Here is a 12769-nt window from a genome sequence, read left to right as displayed (position 1 = left end):
GCGTTCTGGACGAGCTGAACTCGTCCCGAGACACTAGAGGGCACCGCTCAGGCCCTACTGGGCCGATTTTGATATATTTTTTTTTCAAACACGCAGCTAGCACTTTGCTAGCTGCGTGTTTGCTCCGATCGCCGCTGCTCGCCACGGATGCGCCGCTACCCGCCGCGTAGTAGGCGACCCCCCCCCCCCCCCCCCCCCCCGAGACCCCGTGCGCAGCCTGGATAATCAGTGCCAGGCAGCGCTATGGGGCGGATCAGGACTCCCTATGACGTCAATGACGTTATTCTGTTCGTCGCCATGGCGACGGGGGAAGCCCTGCAGAAAATCCAGTTCAGAACGGGATTTCCTGACGGCCATCATCGCCGGCGCCGATCGGAAGGGTGGGTGGGTTTTGGCTGGGAGGGGGGTATCATGTAGCTAGCGCTAGGCTAGCTACATGATTAAAAATAAAAAATTAGGTTTAAAAAAAAAAAAACAGAAACAAGCCTGCAGCTTATCCAGACTGACTCCAATTAGAGCACCTGATCTGCATGCTTGTTCAGGGTCTATGGCTAAAAGTATTAAAGGGAACCTAAACTGAGAAGGATATAATAATCTAATAATAATAATAATCTGAACATTTGTATAGCGCTTTTCTCCTGTCGGACTCAAAGCGCTCAAGAGCTGCAGCCACTGGGACGCGCTCAAGAGGCCACCCTGCAGTGTTAGGAAGTCTTGCCTTGAACTCCTTACTGAATAGGTACTTGACCTAGCCAGGATTTGAACCCTGGTCTCCCACGTCAAAGGCAGAGCCCTTAACCAGTACACTTTCCAGCCACTGCATATGGATTTTGTCTTTTAAAATAATACCAGTTGCCTGACTCTCATGATGATTGTGTGTCTCTAATGCTTTTAGCCACAGCTCCTCAACAAGCATGCAGATCAGGTGCTCTGACTGAAGTCAGACTGGATTAGCTGCATGCTTGTTTCAGGTGTGGGATTCAGCCACTACTGCAGCCTAAGAGATCAGCAGGACTGGCAGGCAACTGGTATTGTTTAAGAGGAAACATCCATATCCCTCTCAGTTAAGGTTCCCTTTAAAGGCAGAGGATCAGCAGGACAGCCATGCACCGTTTAAAAAGGAAATAAATATGACAGCCTCTATGTCCCTCTCGCTTTAGGTTCCCTTTAAATCAAACAGACAGTTTCCCTGTGTAATTCTGCAACATTTCATAGAGCCGACATAGTCAGAACTTGCCAAGTGCTGCCCCATCCAGCCCCGCACTGTAGAGATGCTGTGACTGGAGAATAGAGCAGCGGGGTGACAACACAGGGAACTGTCACCATGGCTGAGGACAAGCCTGCTGACAGCTTACATAACTTCCTGTGCCGGGAGCCGGCTAGACGTACTCTGTCCTCACAGCAACAGACAGCAACAGAGCCCGGCATGAGACACGGAGGTGAGCTTCAACACTGCAGAGAATCCGAGTCCAGCCTGCATAATAACAGGACTTTCAGTTCCTTTTCCTCTAGGGCGATTCTTCACGGGAAATTGTGCCATTACTGAGCACCTCAAGAGTGCGTACACACATCCAATTTTGATTGGCCAATTTTACCAAGTCCACCTGCATCAGAACCAAATACACGTATCCGCTACTACATCCAGAAAGATACGTGTGTGCTAAAAGTACTATTGCTGCTTCTTATCCTGTATAAAACCTGTATGCCTATAAATCCATCCAGCTGAAAACTGTGACGTTCTTCCCAGGCTGGCTTCAGACAGCACGAAACACACAGAGCAGCTGTCTCATCTCTGCACACAGCGAGCAGACAGCATGACTAATCAGAAAGGAGGGGGGTGAGGAGGGAGACAGAAATTAGATGTAGGCAGAGCAGCAAACACTACAATATCCTGAAAGAAGTTTTTACCAAAATTGTGTTTTTTTTCCCCCATGTAAATTTTTTTTTTGCTTTCCAAGGCTTTGGTAATTTACAGACCACTTCCTAAAGCATGTGGCAGTGGACCGGCAAAAGTGCAGAACAGACCCGCGATTTCCTATGGGAAAGCCTTGCTCTATTTACATGTGTCCATCTCCTCATTGGCCTCAATTCACTAAGCTTATCTCCTGTTTTTAATAACTCTTCTAGAGTTGTTACCATGGTGATAAGGCATGTGGTATTCAGGAAACATTTTACCTCAGGCAAACCTAAAGTTAACTCTTCTGTCTTTAAGTTAACTCTTCAATCCTTAAAATAACTCCAGAGTTAAAGACAGGCTGTTTATTACCGGTAACTGCATGTGAAAATAACTACAGAGGAGGTAAAATAACTACAGAGGAGGTAACTTAAGGAATGAAGAGATAAGATAACTCTCTCTTATGTGGAGGTAAGTTTTCTCTTGCCTTATTATCTCCAGCATGATCTTAGTGAATTAAGGCCTTTGTGTGTTAGGTTTCCGCAGCACAAGAAATGTTGTGCTGCAGAAACATAACAGACAAAGTGGAGATGGTCTATTTTTTAGATTACCTAGATTCTTCAAACAAGGAGTCTTGGTATCTGTAGCCAAATGGTGCATTTTCGTTAGGATGTCAAATATATAAACAGAATTGTGGGTAATGGATACTGACAAAGGTGGGTTGCAATACTTGCAACCACCGTATGCGCCTACAGGGAAATAACTGTACCCGTTCAGTATCCCCAATGCTCTGGCACCTGGTCGCTCGCTCTCCTCAGGTTTTTCCTAGTTGGAGGGGACTACAAATTTGTAAAAGACCATCACCTCCAAAGGAGGTGTCTAGAAACTAAACAGAGGAGTGTGGGAGGCGCCTGGTGTATATTTCTCTATACTGTGTACTCTAGATCAATCGAAATAAATAAGAAGGTGTCTTACCTCTTCAGATGATTCATACCATATTGATGGTCTGTGTGGAGTGTAGGCGCCTGTATAATCTATACAGGCACTTACGCGCCACACAGAGCACAAATCAGGTTTATTCACCTGAAGAAGCAGACAGGGCCCTGCAAAGCGCGTTGTCAACAGTTTGACCGTTTAGCAAATAAATAAATCTTATTTTGCCAGATATTATACGAGACCTGAGTTTGCGTTTGGGGAAAAAAATGACCCGCTCTGGTGTGCACCAGCCCATTGCAATACATTAAAAGACAAGACAAGACAAATAACATTTATATTGCGCTTTTCTCCTGGCGGACTCAAAGCGCCAGAGCAGCAGCTACTAGGGCGCGCTCTATAGGCAGTAGCAGTGTTAGAGAGACTTGCCTAAGGTCTCCTACTGAATAGGTGCTGGCTTACTGAACAGGCAGAGCCGAGATTTGAACCATGGTCTCCTGTGTCAGAGGCAGAGCCCTTAACCATTACACCATCCAGTCACCACCTAAGCACTTACCCAAACGCTCAGAACCGCCCTCAGCCCTCAGCTATATTTCACACAAGTGGCTGAAGGTGGTGAATTTGCCTGTGTCAGTGAATGATTTGGGCGCCGTCAGAAGATGGAGCACAAATTACAATAAAAAACAGATTAATTAAAAAAATAAATATTAAAATGGTACAGAAACTTTTTTGCTACTAATAAAGCAAGAGCTAGAAGCTGAATTACACCTATTCCCCACTATCCATGGCAGCCTGGAGGGGGAATAGTCAATAATGCCGCCAGGACATGTGCAGAAGAGTTTTTCAGCCTCACCCTGCACCCAAATCTCCTTGCGGCTTAGTTATTTGTATGCCCAGCCATGCGCTTACTAGTTACTAGCACTTAGTATGGGGAGCTATGGAGTCACATCAGACGTGATGTCATTTTTTTGCCGCTAGGTAACACCACCAACATGCATCAAATGAAGGAACGTGCAGTACTAAGAACACTGCCGATTGGCTGCCTTTTAATTGCATCTGAAAGGCGGTTGTGGCTGGTGAACGAAAGAGGCCTTGAGGCCTTTTGGAGATAGACTGACTAGCTGTCCAGCCATCATAAATTGGCCCAAGAATAAAATGCTCAGATCAATGTTTCCAGCTTTCAGCACTTGGCCTTCAAACTCTGCCTGTTTACTTCCTGTTTGATATATCTACCCCCAGGTAGAATTTTAATGAGATAACCAGTGTTATCCACTCCTGTCTGTGGGTTCACACGTGTGGCTGATCAGCACACGCTGCAAGAATAAACACGTCTGCAAAAGAGATTCACACACTATATAAGGCAAGCACAGCCCTATAGAGATGCAGTGTACAGATTGCTGTACGACCACACTATACAGTATATAAGGCAAGAACCGCCCTATAGAGATGAAGTGTACAGATTGCCATAGGACCACACTATACAGTATATAAGGCAAGCACAGCCCTATAGAGATGCAGTGTACAGATTGCCATAGGACCACACTATACAGTATATAAGGCAAGCACAGCCCTATAGAGATGCAGTGTACAGATTGCCATAGGACCACACTATACAGTATATAAGGCAAGCACAGCCCTATGGAGATGCAGTGTACAGATTGCCATAGGACCACACTATCTATATATATAAAATCGTGTGTGCGTGTCGTGATCACTCGAAAACTGCTTGACCGATTTGAACGAAACTTGGTATACAGATCGCTTACTACCTGGGATGATAGGTTCTGGGGGTCTCGCGGCCCCCCTGCACACGTGGGCGGAGCTACAAGCAGCTAATCAGATTTCACCCATTCATGTCAATGGAAAAAATGTAAAAGGCTGCCATTCTCACAGTAATCAAGCCAGAGTCCCCACACTTGGCATAGTTGGTCACTTGGTGACCGAGGTTACAAATCCAGGAAAAGTGGGTGGGGCATAAAACAGCCAATCAAATTTCAGCCATTCATTTTCAATGGGAAAATGTAAACTGCAGCCATTCTTAGACGGTTAATCGCAGGGTTTTAAAACTTGCCACACTTGGTCAGTGGGTGACTGGGATTAATATTCAGAAAGTGGGTGGAGCCTACAACAGCCAATCAAAATCCACCTATTGGGTGACTGGGGTCCCAATTCTCTAAATGGTCAGGGCCACAAACAGCCGATAAGATTTCCTTGGTGGATAAACTGCTTCCTTTCACAAATTTTTTATGCCAGGAACCTGAAAGCTCACAAACGTGGTCATTGAGTGACTGTGTGTCAAGGTTACGAAAAGTGGGAGGAGCCAAAAACACAGTTTACTGTAAAAATGTAAACTGCAGCTATTCTTACACTGGCAATGGCAGGGTTTTCAAACTTTGCAGTTGGTCACTGGGTGAATGGGATTAATATTCAGGAAAATAGGTGGAGCCTACAACAGCCAATCAAAATTCACCTGTTGATTTTCAAGGGGAATATTTAAATTGCTGCCATTCTTACACTGTTAATGGCTGAGGTCTCAAACCTGGTACAGTTGGTCATTTGGTGACTGGGGTTCAAAATCAGAAAGGGGTGGCCCCACAAACAGCCAATCACATTTGTGTGAATTTCAATGGGAATACAGAAATTATTGATACCAAGGACCCCAAAGCTCATAAACTTGGGAATTGAGTGACTATATGTCAAGGTTAGAAAAAGTGGGTGGTGCCAATAACTACATTTTTTGCATTGGAAAAATATAAACTGCAACCATTCTTACACTGTTAATGGCAGGGTTCCAAAACTTGACACAGTGGGCCACAGTGTGACTGGGATTAATATCCAGAAAGTGGGTGGGGCCTAGAACAACCAATCAAAATGCACCTATTGATTTTCAAGGGGAATATGTACATTGCTACCATTCTTACAATGTTAATAGCAGAGGCCTCAAACCTGATACAGTCAGTCATTGGGTGACTGGGGTCAAAATCACCAAAGGGGGTGGAACCACAAATAGTCAATCCGATTTGTTAGATTGATTTCAGCCATTCTGTTATTGGCAGGGTTTTCAAACTTGACAGTTGGTCACTGGATGACTAGGATTGATATTCAGGAAAGTAGGTGGAGCCTACAACAGCCAATCAAAATTCACCTATAGTTTTTTAAGGGGAATGTTTGCATTTCTGCCTTTCTTACACTCTTAATGGCAGCTGCTTTAAATCTGGTACAGTCAGTCACTGGGAGACTGGGGTTTAAATTCTGATAAGGGGGGCTACAAACAGCCAGATTTGTTTAATTTCAATAGAAAATGCAACTTATTGATGCCAAGGACCCCAAAGCTCATAAATGTGGTCATTGAGTGACTGTATGTCAAGGTTAGAAACAGTGGACTGAGCCAAAAACAACTAACTTTTTACATGGGAAAATATAAACTGCAGCCATTCTTACACTGTTAATGGCAGCGTTCTCAAACTTGACACAGTTGGTCACTGGGTGACTGTGACTAATATTCAGAAAAGTAGGTGGAGCCTACAATGGCCATTCAAAATTCACCTATTGATTTTCAAGGGGAATATTGAAACTGCTGCCATTCTTACACTGTTAATGGCACAGGCCTCAAACCTTCTACAGTCATTACGTCATTAAGTGACTGGGGTAAAAATTCACTAAGGGGGGGGGAACCACAAACAGCCAATCAGATTTCTTTGCTGGACAAACTGCTTCCATTCACACAATTTTGATGCCAGGAACCCTAAAACTCACAAAATTGGTCATTGAGTAACTGTGTGTAAAGGTTACAAAAACTTAGTGGAGTAAAAAACAGATTTCCCTGGGAAAATGTAAACTGCAGCCCTTCTTCACTGTGAGGCCCTGTTCACACTGCACGCGTTGCCGTCCGGATTTCAGCAACGCGTGCAGGAGGCCGACACGCACGACATCAGACATGTTTACACTGCATGCGTTCCGGACCAGTGCGGTCCAGGAACTCATGCTGCATGCATTTTTTCCCAAAACGCGTGGCTGACCCATTCACTGAAAGTGAATGGGATCAGCCACGCAATGCATAGAACCGCGGATGGCATGCGTTTATACGTGATGCGTTCCAAACGCACGGCCATCTGCGTTTCATGATGTGAACGTAGCCTTAATGGCAGGGTTCTCAAATTTTGCACTGTTGGTTACTGGGTGACTGGGATTAATATTCAGAAAAGTGGGTGGAGCCTAAAAAAGCCAATAACAATTCACCTGTTGATTTTCAAGAGGAATATTAAAATTGCTGCCATTCTTGCACGGTTAATGGCACAAGCCTCAAAGCTGGTACAGTTGATCATTCGGTCACTGGGGTTCAAATTCAGAAAAGGGGGTGGAGCCACAAACAGCCAATGAAATTTGTTTAATTTCACTGAGAAAATACAAATTGATGCCATGGACCTCAAAGCTCACAAACTTGGTCATTGAGTGACTGTGTGTCCAGGTTACAGAAAGTGGGCAGAGCCAAAAACAAATTTCACTGGGAAAATACAAACTGCAGCCCTTCTTACACTGTTAATGGCAGGGTTCTCAAACTTTGACCAGATGGTTACTGGGTGACTGAGATTAATATTCACGGAAGTGGGTGGAGCCTATAATAGCCAATCAAAATTCACCTGTTGATTTTCAAGGGGAATATTTAAATTGCTTCCATTTTTACACTCTTATTAGCAAATGCCTCAAACTTGCTACAGTTGGTCATTGGGTGACTGTGGGGTTCAAGTGCTGGAGAGGGGCGGAGTCACAAACTGCTAATCTGATTTGTTTAGTTTCTATGGGAATATACAAAATATTGATTCCATAGACCCCAAAGCTCAAAAAGTTGGTCATTGAGTGTTTGTGTGTTATGGTTAGAAAAAGTGGGTGGAGCCAACACCAGCCAAATACATACCCGGGCAACGACGGGTCATCAGCTAGTACAGTGTATAAGGCAAGCACAGCACTATAGAGAGGCAGTGTACAGATTGCCATAGGACCCCACTATACAGTATATAAGGCAAGCACAGCACTATAGAGATGCAGTGTATAGATTGCCATAGGACCACTCTATACAGTATATAAGGCAAGCAGAGCCCTGTGGAGATGTACTGTAACTGTACAGTATATAAGGCAAGCACAGCCCTATACAGATGCAGTGTACAGATTGCCATAGGACCACACTATACAGTATATAAGGCAAGCAGAGCCCTGTGGAGGAGATCTACTGTAACTGTACAGTATATAAGGCAAGCACAGCGCTAAAGAGATGTAGTGTACAGATTTCCATAGGACCACACTATACAGTATATAAGGCATGCAAAGTCCTATAGATATGCAGTGTACAGATTGCCATAGGACCACACTATACAGTATATAAGGCAAGCAGAGCCCTGTGGAGATGTACTGTAACTGTACAGTATATAAGGCAAGCACAGCGCTAAAGAGATGCAGTGTACAGATTTCCATAGGTCCAAACTATACAGTATACAAGGCAAGCACAGCCCTATAGATATGCAGTGTACAGATTGCCATAGGACCACACTATACAGCATACAAGGCAAGCACAGCCCTATAGAGATGCAGTGTACAGATTGCCATAGGACCACACTATACAGTATATAAGGCAAGCGCAGCCCTATGGAGAAGTAGTGTACAGATTGCCATAGGACCACACTATACAGTATATAAGGCAAGAACAGCCATACAGAGATGTAGTCTACAGGCTGCCATAGGACCACACTATACAGTATATAAGGCAAGCACAGCCCTTTAGACATGCAGTGTACAGATTGCCATAGGACCACACTATACAGTATATAAGGCAAGCACAGCCCTTTAGACATGCAGTGTACAGGCTGCCTTAGGACCACATTATACAGAATATAAGGCAAGCATAGCCCTATACAGATGTTGTGTACAGATTGCCATAGGACCACACTATACAGTATATAAGACAAGCACAGCCCTATGAAGATGCAGTGTACAGATTGCCATAGGACCACACTCATGGCCGTTTTTACCACCGTGCGGGCCGTGCGACAGCACTGAGCGCAGGCCAGCAGGTGAAGGAAGGAGGGCGCAGGATGGAGACATTGTGACTGCTAGAGGGAGCCTGACGAGTGGTGCAGGCTGATAGTACAGAGCGCAGCACCGATAGGAGTCCTGGCTTTCTTTTCCTGCTGATGTGCACGTCACATGGCCGCATGCTACTCCACACTATTTCCCTTAATAGAAGTCGGCAGTCGGGCGGCTGTTCATGTCACACACTCTCACTGCAGCCTGTCTTTCTCTTCCTCTTATCCGTGTCAGACTCAGTCAACTGTTCTGTAGCTTCGCCCCTCCCCTCAGCTACACGGAGGTATTGAGAGCAGAGCAGATGTGAGCTGAATACTCGGGAGGAAAAAGAAGGAAGCCAGAAGCACCAACAAGTAATTAAAGTAGGGAATGTAAACTGCAGCTCCGCACATCAGGGGAGAGGGGTCATATAACGCCAATGCCAAACTTGTGTACTGGCATCTACTTGTAAAAAGTAAAAGCATGGAAGACTTTGCAGACAGCATGTGCTCTGTTGGAATACCAGGCACTGTGATTGCCTGGTTGACAGTCTATCAGTGCAATCCTCCCTACTCTGCTCTTCCTGTGATCAAGCTGCACATCTCCCTGAATAGATGAGGATGGTGACAAAAGGACACAGTGGGGGGATGCAGGCTTTGATTGTTTTTCACAATGAGTCAATAGGAGGGCAGTAGCCCAATTATATTATTGCATTGGAATAGATATATGGAGATAAAATGTGTGTACATTTAAGTTTAGTACTTAGCTGCATATGATTGTACTTTATATAATTTCATATGGCTATAGCCCTTTCTTTTTTTCTACTCACCCTTTCCCATCACCTACTCTGTCCGCCCTCTCCATAGTGTGCCCTGTCCGCCCTCTCCGTAGTGTGCCCTGTCCGCCCTCTCCGTAGTGTGTCCTGTCCGCCCTCTCCGTAGTGTGCCCTGTCCGCCCTCTCCGTAGTGTGCCCTGTCCGCCCTCTCCGTAGTGTGCCCTGTCCGCCCTCTCCGTAGTGTGCCCTGTCCGCCCTCTCCGTAGTGTGCCCTGTCCGCCCTCTCCGTAGTGTGTCCTGTCCGCCCTCTCCGTAGTGTGCCCTGTCCGCCCTCTCCGTAGTGTGCCCTGTCCGCCCTCTCCGTAGTGTGCCCTGTCCGCCCTCTCCGTAGTGTGCCCTGTCCGCCCTCTCCGTAGTGTGCCCTGTCCGACCTCTCCGTAGTGTGCCCTGTCCGCCCTCTCCGTAGTGTGCCCTGTCCGCCCTCTCCGTAGTGTGCCCTGTCCGCCCTTTCCGTAGTGTGGCCTGTCCGCCCTCTCCGTAGTGTGGCCTGTCCGCCCTCTCCATAGTGTGCCCTGTTTGAATATTATGTATTTATAAAGCACTAATATATTCTGCAGCACTTTACAGAGTACTGACTGTCCTCAGGAGCTAACAATCTAATCCTACCATAGTCATAGTCTACTGTCCTCCCATATTAATATGTATTTATATAGCAATGACATCTTCTGCAGCACATTACAGCATACGTACTGTAGTCGTGTCACTGACTGTCCTCATAGGACCTCACAATCTAATCCCTGCCATAGTTACGTCTATGTATTTAGTGAAGTATTTGTATTGTAATCTCGTAGGAGGAAGCCAATTAACTTATGTGTATGTTTTTGAGATATTGGTGGAAACTGGAGTGCCCAGAGGAAACCCACACAGACACAGGGAGAGCATTCAAATAGTGCCCTGGCTGGGATTCGAACCGGGCGGGGGTAAAGGGGGTGGGGGGGGGGGGGGGCGTATTTTTTGACACTCGCCCTGGGAGAAATTTCACCTAGAAACTGCACTGACCACACTATACAGTATAAGGCAAGCACAGCCCTATGGAGATGCAGTGTACAGATTGCCATAGGACCACACTATACAGTATAAGGCAAGCACAGCCCTAGATGCAGTGTACCGATTGCCATAGAACCACACTATACAGTACATAAGGCAAGCACAGCCCTATAGAGATGTTGTGTACAGATTGCCATAGAACCACACTATACAGTACATAAGGCAAGCACAGCCCTATAGAGATGTTGTGTACAGATTGCCATAGGACCACACTATACAGTACATAAGGCAAGCACAGCCCTATAGAGATGTTGTGTACAGATTGCCATAGGACCACACTATACAGTACATAAGGCAAGCACAGCCCTATAGAGATGTTGTGTACAGATTGCCATAGGACCACACTATACAGTATATAAGGCAAGCACAGCCCTATGGAGATGCAGGGCACGCGAACACACTATACAGTATATACAGGTTGCCATGGGACCTCCCCCTCTATCTATACAGTATAAGGGGCACACAGCAGTCAGTGTATACCATGACAGCCCCTCCCCCGGGCTCCCCTCGCCCCTCCTCCTTCTCACCGGCTGTCCCGGGGCCTCCGCTCCCCTCCGCTCTCCGCCTGACAGCCCTTGTCACGTGACTGCCCACCGCCGCTCCCGCAGCCGCATTGGCTCCCAGCGCCGAGGCTCTGCGCCAATCATCGCGAAGCTTCCAGCAGCTACCTGCGCTTCCCGCCCCGCCCCTCCCGCGTGACCCGGCGCGTGCGCACTGGATGGGAAGCTGGGACTGGGGCACTGGGGGGAGAGATGGGAAGGACAGAGGGGGGGAGGCTGTGACTGGGGAGAGATGGGGAGGACAGAGGGGGAGGCTGGGACTGGGGAGGACAGAGGGGGAGGCTGGGGCTGGGGAGGACAGAGGGGGAGACTGGGGAGAGATGGGGAGGACAGAGGGGGAGGCTGGGACTGGGGAGAGAGGGGGAGGACATTAGGGGGGCTGGGATTGGGGAGATGGGGATTAGGTGCTTGGGGTAAGGAGAGCATGGAGGTGCTGGGGGCAGCCGCAGACAAAGCTGTGGCATTAATAGATGGATGGAAAGTTTGTAGTTTAGGGTGTGGAAGGCTGAAAGGGGTGGAGGGAGAGCTATGGGTCCTGTGGATATTTATAAAAACAAAAACTGACTGGGGCTTCTATCGGCCCCTTGCAGCTTTTACGTGCCTGCGCTGTCCTCTACGACCCTCCATTCCCCGCCGCCGGTCATGGTGGAATTATTGGCCAGTCAACTAGACGAATGCAGCGGCCCCGCGCGTCCTAGCAGCCGCTCGCCACTCCGGGAGCTTACTGAGCAGGAACAGTATGAGGAAACTTAGTACTGTGCCTGTGCAGTAAGCTCCCAGAGGCGGGAGGTAGGCCGCGCAGGCGTAGTTGCATTTGTCTAGTTAGACGGGCCGGCGTGAAAGTACGGTGCATGCGCCATACTTTCACGCCGGCCACCGTGATGACGCGAGGCGGCTTGCGTGGTGACGTCATACGCGGAGGAAGGAGCCCGACATTCGGCCGAGTTTCGCCGGGCAGCCATTCCGGAGCGGGGACTAGGAGAGGAGCCAGGACGCCATCGTGGGACAGTCTGACTTACAAATCTGTCCACAAAACCTGTCACAGCAGCCAGCAGCAGCCTATTGTGTATACTCTCTGACGAAGGTTACGAAACAGCGCGCTGTCAGGGTATACTTTTTACACCATGGGGTTATGACTTTGTGCATTTTGCTTGATATAATCTGTACAGCTCATTACTATGATTGATGTTTAGGTTCATGCTTCTGTATGCTTCTGTATGTATTCTAACTTGACTCCATTGGTGTGATCTGTATTATGTTCACCACACTGTGATGTCTGCTAAGCAGGCCATTGTTTGCCATTTGTATTGTCGCTATTTCTATTTATTGACATTTTGAAATACAGACTTTTTTGCATTTACTTTTTGCCTGGTGTGCGAGTTACCTTTGTATATACTTTGGCATTTAGGGCCACTTTGTGCCCGTTTTACAGACTCAGCACCC

At 47.1% G+C, this 12769-nt stretch overlaps 1 protein-coding gene across 2 annotated transcripts in view; it reads right to left on the bottom strand.

The window, feature by feature from the left end:
* PNPLA7 (patatin like phospholipase domain containing 7) overlaps positions 1 to 11390 on the bottom strand; it is a 412399-nt gene extending 401009 nt beyond the window's left edge. For both annotated transcript variants that reach the window (XM_068248745.1, XM_068248744.1), the window contains exon 1: positions 11294 to 11390. The gene's annotated coding sequence lies outside the window, so the exon portion shown is untranslated. The remainder of the gene's footprint in view (positions 1 to 11293) is intronic.
* Between the last annotated feature and the right edge of the window lie 1379 nt (positions 11391 to 12769).

Source organism: Hyperolius riggenbachi, chromosome 8, assembly GCF_040937935.1.
Source record: "Hyperolius riggenbachi isolate aHypRig1 chromosome 8, aHypRig1.pri, whole genome shotgun sequence".
Taxonomy (NCBI): Eukaryota; Metazoa; Chordata; class Amphibia; order Anura; family Hyperoliidae; genus Hyperolius; species Hyperolius riggenbachi.
This window is presented reverse-complemented; position numbering and strand designations above follow the sequence as displayed.